Genomic DNA, 7,451 nt, shown 5'->3' with positions numbered 1-7,451 from the left:
TTTTTATAAATTGTGGACTGTATATAACATCTTTAATCTGAACTCTCTTATTCAGGTCAGTGCTAAATAAAAAATAACATGCATTTTGTATGATCCCTCTTATTTTGGTCAAATAATTAACATTTTGCATATTCTGCAAGGCGTATGTAAACTTTTGACCTCAAATGTAAATTAGTTAAATTTGATATTATGTAATTGTTATTTAATTATTTAAATAATTTAATTAAATAAATGAATACAAAATAATTAAATAATTTGCAGAAACACTCATTATTTCATTTAACTAAGATAAACTAAAAGCTAGCTCACTCAAAGATATCATTTCAGGTTTATTTTAGATTCAGACATGACCAGAAGTGAGTTGTTTACATCGAATTAGTCTGTCCATTTTCACCAATTTGACTCGATCTGCAGACCATTTCCAAACACAGCATCAGACATTATCGCATTTGTGGTGTAATCAGCCTATCGTAGTGATAAAGAGAACATAAGAGGCGAGCATTATCATACTGATGGTAATGAACCAATCACAAGGACATGAAGGTCCACAACAAGCTCAGTGGAGGCCAAAAGAGACACTATGCATGCTATTGCATGACCTCGTGTTTATTGTTTTGTAATCTAAACTCTTTCGCTGCCTCCTCAGTTCTGTGCAATGAAAACGTCTTATATCTGCTAGCGGCCTTATATATGAGCAACACTGCAGTGTTTAGCACTGTTATGTGTTCCGCACGGCAGGACGGATGCGAAAATAAGAGGTGTAATCAAATGATCTATACCGTGGCTTAAAGTAAATCAGCAGGCTAATAATTTTACTGAAGGAGCTTCGAGATAAATAATAACATCAGATTAAAGTCTGGGCTGCATATTAATTATGGAAACAAGGGAGCCAGCCGGTAATTTCAGTGGGTGAAATGAATCACAATATAGTTCAATCAATTTTACGCAGAAGCTACAGGATTCTGCGTCGCGCTCCCAGGTGGCGACGGGGGCGGGATGGGGGCGAGTGGCAGGATGCCAATTCAATCCCCAGATAGTGGACAGCGCTTTTGTACCCTTGGGCAGGGCATTCAGCGCGAGATTGCCAAAAGGGTGCTAAAGCACAAAGAACCCAATAACCTGCCTTTTCTTACTTCCTCTGGTATTCACTTGGAAAAACAGACACGAGGAATCTGTCTGGACCACAGCGCTGGCAGGAGGAAAAAAGGATTTGTTTGAGTCCTAACACGCTGTACGAGCACAAGTAATAGAGATACATCCCTTAGCAGAAGTACTGCGGTCATACCATGGTAACACTGTGGTACTTTGATGTATATCACAGTTTTTGCAAGGTACTCCAAAGTAGCTCCAAGAATACTGTGGTACTTTTTGTTAAGTGAACACCTTTCCATTTGTTAACTTAGTTAACATGAACTAATATTACTTACAGTTGGGGTCAAAAGTTTATTCTTTTACCAAAATGCATGTTATTTTTTATTTAGTACTGACCTGAAAAAGAAATTTCACATAAAAGACATTTATATAAAGTCCATGAAAGGAAATAATAATTGAATTCATAAAAATGACCCTGTTCAAAAGTTTGCATTCACTAGTTTTTTTTTAATACTGTGTGAAAAATCCTTCAGGTCCTACAAACTGTTTGGTTTTTCAGTATTTGTGTATAATTAAACCCTTACCAACAATGACTGTAAGTCAATGACTTTTGAGATCCATCTTTTCACACTGAGGACAACTGAGGGACTCGTATGCAACTATTACAGAAGGTTCAAACGCTCACTGATGCTCCAGAAGGAAACACGATGCATCAAGAGCCGGAGGTTCATTTAACCCCCAGGGTAAATTTAACTTGTTTTGTCTTTTGGGAAACATGTAAGTATCTTCTTTAGCTACTGAAGGGCAGTACTAAATAAAATAAAAAAATATATTTAGGCAAAATAAGAAAAATGTACACATCTTCATTCGGTTCAAAAGTTTTCACCTCCTGGCTCTTAATGCATTGTCTTTCCTGCTGATGTAAATACTATGGTACTGCCATTCAGCGATGTATTAAAGTACCATGGTATTCTCATTATTGCTCCATGGTACTGTCACAGTACTCTCTGTAAGAGAAGTACAATGGTATGCATTCTAAATGGTAATACTATGGTACCTTGAAATATATCATGTGACTGAATTTCGTATACTAACATGTAAAGCACTTCCAAAAACACCATAGTACCCCAGCTAACCCAGAATAAAAATGTTGCTGTTGTTCCCAATAAGTTATGAAAGCATTCTTAGAATGTTCAGTCATTCAGTTTTTTTTTCTTGTTAATGTGAACATTACAAGACATTAAGTGAATGTTCAATTATCCTTTTGCAAACAAGGAATGCTACTTATGAACATTCTGTATCCCTGAATCATCTGAAACAAGTAGTTAGTTGTTTAAAAAGTACACTTAAAAAAACATTAGCTTAATATCCTACTAAAAGTAAAAAAAAAAAAAATGTGTTTTAACAAGTAATATGACAGTTTAAAACCTACCGTGCTATTGAAATTATCATGTATTTACATGTACTTAAGGGAGCTTCTAAAATACTATGGTACTCATATTGTACTGCAAATCTCCAAAACCATGGTACTTTATTGATTATCATGTAAATACTATGGTAAATAAATTTCAGTACCATAGTGTATCTCAGTAATATGATACACTGTAAATTGCACCATGGTATACGGTGATGATATCAGAAGAAATTACTATGGTACTTCAATATTTACCAGGGTACTGGTATTTGCATGGTATGCCAAGGAAGTTCCAAAAATACTATGGCAATACCATAGTACTTTTTATTAAGTGATTCACATACTATGGTATTTACATACTATGGTATTATTTACATGCCTCTTAATTAGTACCATGATTTTACCTTTACTGCACCATGGTACTGTCAGAGTACTTTTCTGTCATATACACTACCAGTCAAATGTTTTTGAACAGTAAGAGTTTTGATGTTTTTTAAAGAAGTCTCTTCTGCTCACCACGCCTGCATTTATTTGATCCAACAGCAAAAACAGTACAATTTTGAAATATTTTTTACTATTTAAAATAACTGTTTTCTATTTAAATATATATTTTAAAATGTAATTAAACCATGTGCTTTCAGAGCTGAATTTTTAGCCTCATTGCTCCAGTCACATGATTCTCCAGAAATTACTCTAATATTCTGATTTGCTACTCAAAAAATATTTATTTTAATTGTTCTTTCTAGAATTGCTAGATATATAGTCAGAATTGTGAGATATAAACTCACAATTGCTAGAAGTCATAACTTGCAATTCTGACTTTTTTCATAGAATTGGCAGACATAAACTCACAATTGCGAGTTACTGTATAAACACCAGTTCTGAGGAGGGAAAAAAAGACTGATATGTTCACAGAATTGCCAGTTTGTATCTCACAATTCTGACTTAATTGCGAGTTTATATCTCAGAATTTTGACTTTAAAACTCGTTTTAAAAGTTTATATCATGCAATTGCGACTTTATTTTTCAGATTTGCGAGTGTATATCATGCAATTCTGACTTTATTTCTCAAAAGTCATAATTGCAAGATACAAACTTGCAATTGCAAGAAAAATAGTCAGAACTGTGAGATAAAAATGTGCAATTCTGACTATATAACTCGCAATTTTGTGTTTATCTCTCACAATTCTGAGAAAAGAAGTCTGAAATGTGAGATAAGTCGCAATAACCATTTTTTTTTTTTTATTCAGTGGCAGAAAAAGCTTCCATACATTTCAGTACAATGTAGGGTGGTCACGCTTTGCATTGTACCGCACAGCATTTTCACCCCTTGTCCCACACGTCGCATATAAAACGGACACGCTTTTTCTTGCTAGTGCGCGCTCAGAGAAACTAATGTAAATCAGTATTTATACAGCATAACAGTAGAAAATATCTCACACGTGTCCCACAACAGATCTATTGCCAGGGTCACCCTAGTACCACGGTATTTTGCTTACAAAAAAAGTATCTTGGTGCAGTGATTTTATGAAATATATGCACTGAAATGTATATACCATGGTATTTTTCGTAACTTATGCCATTACATTACTCAGTAATCGTTTTGTACCTCGAAGAATACCACGGTACAGATGCTGAACATGGTCACACTATTTTGTATCCTGAAGATGTGAGAGTGAGTTTCATCATTCTCCTAAAATCTAACAGAATAACAGCAGGCCTCTCCGCTGAGCCGTGAGCGAGCAGAGGCCGTGACCGCCGGCTCATTCTCAAATATGTGGCGGCACAATCGTATTACTCATCTCCATGGAGACCCTCGCAGGTCCCTTTACCGCACGGCGCGGTGCAGCGCAGTGGGCCACCCCACAGGCAGGACCGGGGCGCACGGGGAACTCAACAGGCCGATTAGATTTTTCACCCCTTGCGTTTTTTTTACCCTCCCTCCCACCTGTTTTCTCCACAGCGTCGGAGCTGAGTGAATCTCACAAGACCACCAGCATCAGACGCGCGTTCAGCAGGTTGAGCGCAGCGGCACTGGCGCCATAGCAACAGTGTCAATTCATTCATTCGACCAGCCTTGAACTCTACAATTACTGCTGCTGCACAAGCAGATGTTCCTGCTGAGACTGAACACAGTGTGAGTGACAAAATGCAGGGCTCGCCAGTCACGGCGGGTATTAGAGGAAACGCCGCGCTCTTAAACCGACTTTTTTACACAACACTTACTTAAGACTAAAGCCAGTGTTATTGGATTGACAGGCGGATTTACAGGAGTCTGAAAACGTAATGTGCACTGTACACTATAGATACGAGGATAGAAATGGATCGAATATGGCTGAGATTCCCACAACGTTTTTAAGAGCTGAACCGCTATGACCTAAAATATTTACATAAACTGAAATTCAAAGTTGATATTTCAACAACAAATTTGCATGCTTTATCAAAGTTAATATAGAAACAAATAAACAAATAAAATATAAATTAATTAATGCATTAAAATATCATAAATGTAACTTATTAAACATTTCTTATGGCAAACAACTAAAATGATAAATATAACTAAATAAAACAAACTATATGAACATTTTTTTAAACTAATAAAATCACTAAAACTGTAAATAAAAATGTATAAAAACAGAAAAGATAAAATAAATACAATTTTATTTAAAAACTATATTTAAATTATACTGATACTATGCTGCTCCCTAATATTAGTAAACGGTGACATGACGTAAATATAACCTTTTTTTAATAATGTTACTAAATGCATAATTTTTTTTTTATTCTAAAAATCATTATTATCACTTAAATTTCACAAATAACTTACAAGTAACACACTGAATAAGGCAAGTAACAATGGAATTATTATATATTTTTAGTTGTATCCAAAAATATGTATTACAGTTAATAGGCAAAACATTTTTTTAAATGATTTACTTTAAGTATTGTAACATATATATAAAGTAAATAATATAAAAAAAGATAATATAGAACTTATTTAAAATACAATGCAATAAGTACACTACCCTTAACTCAGTACTTAGTTGAAAGCCTCAAGACTTTTAGCTTTTTGCATATGATGCAACAAGATTTGCACATCAACATTTGGCAAATATCTGCCATTTTTCACCTCAGCTCTTAAGCTCTGTCAGCTTGGATGGTTCTGGCAGACATTTTCAGGTTTCTCCAGAAATGTTTGATTGGGTTCAAGCCCAGGCTGTGGCTGGGCCACACAAGGACATTCACAGAGTTGTCTATAAGCCACTCTTGCTGTGTGCTTAGGGCCATTGCCCTGTTGGAAGGTCAACCTTCTGCCCAGGTCTGAGGTTCTGAATGCTCTGGACTGGGTTTTAATTAAGGCTCTCTCAATATTTTGGTTCACTGAGCTTTTCTTCTTTGACGAATCCCTCAGTCCTTGCCATTGAAAATGTCATGTGCAGGTGATAAGCAGTGCTTGATTTCCTCCATACATGATGTTTGGAAATAAGGTTCATCAGACCAGAGAATCTTGTTTCTCACAGTCTGGGAGTCCTTTTGGGTGATTTTTTTTTTGAGTGTGTGCAAATTCCAAGTGTGTTTTCATGTGTCCACCATAAGCCCAGATCGGTGGAGTGTTGCAGTGATGTTTTTCCTTCTGTAAGTTTCTCCCATCTGCATATATGATCATGGAGCTCAACTAGAGTGACCATCAGGTTCTTGGTCACCACTCTAGCCAAGGCCTTTCTCCATCAATTGCTCAGTTTGGCCAGAGAGTCATGGTTGTTTCAAACTTCTTCCATCAAGGGCAATTAAGGCTACATGCTTCTGTGAACCTTCAATGCAGCAGAATCTTTTCTGAACTCTTTCCCAGATGTGTGGCTTGATGCAATCAAAGCTCTACAGGCAGTTTGTTGTTTATTTTTTACCTCAGGGCTTGGTTTTTGCACTGACATGCATTTTCAGCTGATAGAGTTTTTAAAAAAACCTGTTTGCTTCTCCAAATCTTACCCATTTCAGTTGAATTTGCCGTTATGGCGTATGGGGTGTAGACCGATGTGGAAATAACGCTATTTAAAGCAGTTTAGCACAAGGCAGCAATGTAACAAAATGTGAAAAAAAATGATGGCGTGTGAATACTTTTGCAAGGCACTGTATGTATTCATATTTATATATGATTTATATTATATATACACACACACATACATGTATGTGTGCATATGTATACATGCATATAAATATACACAGCATTTGCACGTTATATAAACAAACTTTTATTTTGGACGCGATTAATCGATTTGACAGCACTAATAAAAAGCAATCAGATTTACAGGTGCTGAACATTACTGAAGCCCATGTCCACCACAAAATACAAAAAATTAAAAAAAAGGTTATTGGTGACTTATCTCACATTTTAGACTTTTTTTCTCAGAATTGCGAGATACACACTCGCAATTGCGAGTTATAAAGTCAGAATTGCAATTGTATGTATCACAATTCTAAGAAATAAAGTTGCAATGGCGAGAATCCTTATGTAAGTTTTGTGTCAAAATTGTGTGATATAAACTATGAACATATCAGTCTTTTTTCTCCTCAAATTTGGGCTTTATAACTCACAGTTGCAGAATTGTGAGTTCTCACTTTATAACTTGCAATTACAAGTTTACGTGACACAGTTCTGAGAAAAAAAAGCACAATTGCAAGATACAACAAGAGTGAAAATTTTTTGAAAAATTAAGGGGTATGAATACTTTCGCAAGTCAGTGTATGTATTCATATTTATATATGATTTATATTACATTATACACACATGTATGTGTGCATATGTATACATAGAAATATACACAGCATATGCACATGCTATATAAACAAACTTTTATTTTGGATGTGATTAATCGCGATTAATTGACTTGACAGCACTAGTAAACTTGTAATCTGATGTGCACATTTACAGCTGCTGAACAATAAG

This window comes from Garra rufa, chromosome 9, assembly GCF_049309525.1.
Source record: "Garra rufa chromosome 9, GarRuf1.0, whole genome shotgun sequence".
NCBI lineage: Eukaryota > Metazoa > Chordata > Actinopteri > Cypriniformes > Cyprinidae > Garra > Garra rufa.
The sequence above is the reverse complement of the archived record's forward strand: the minus strand, read 5'-3'. Positions refer to the sequence as shown.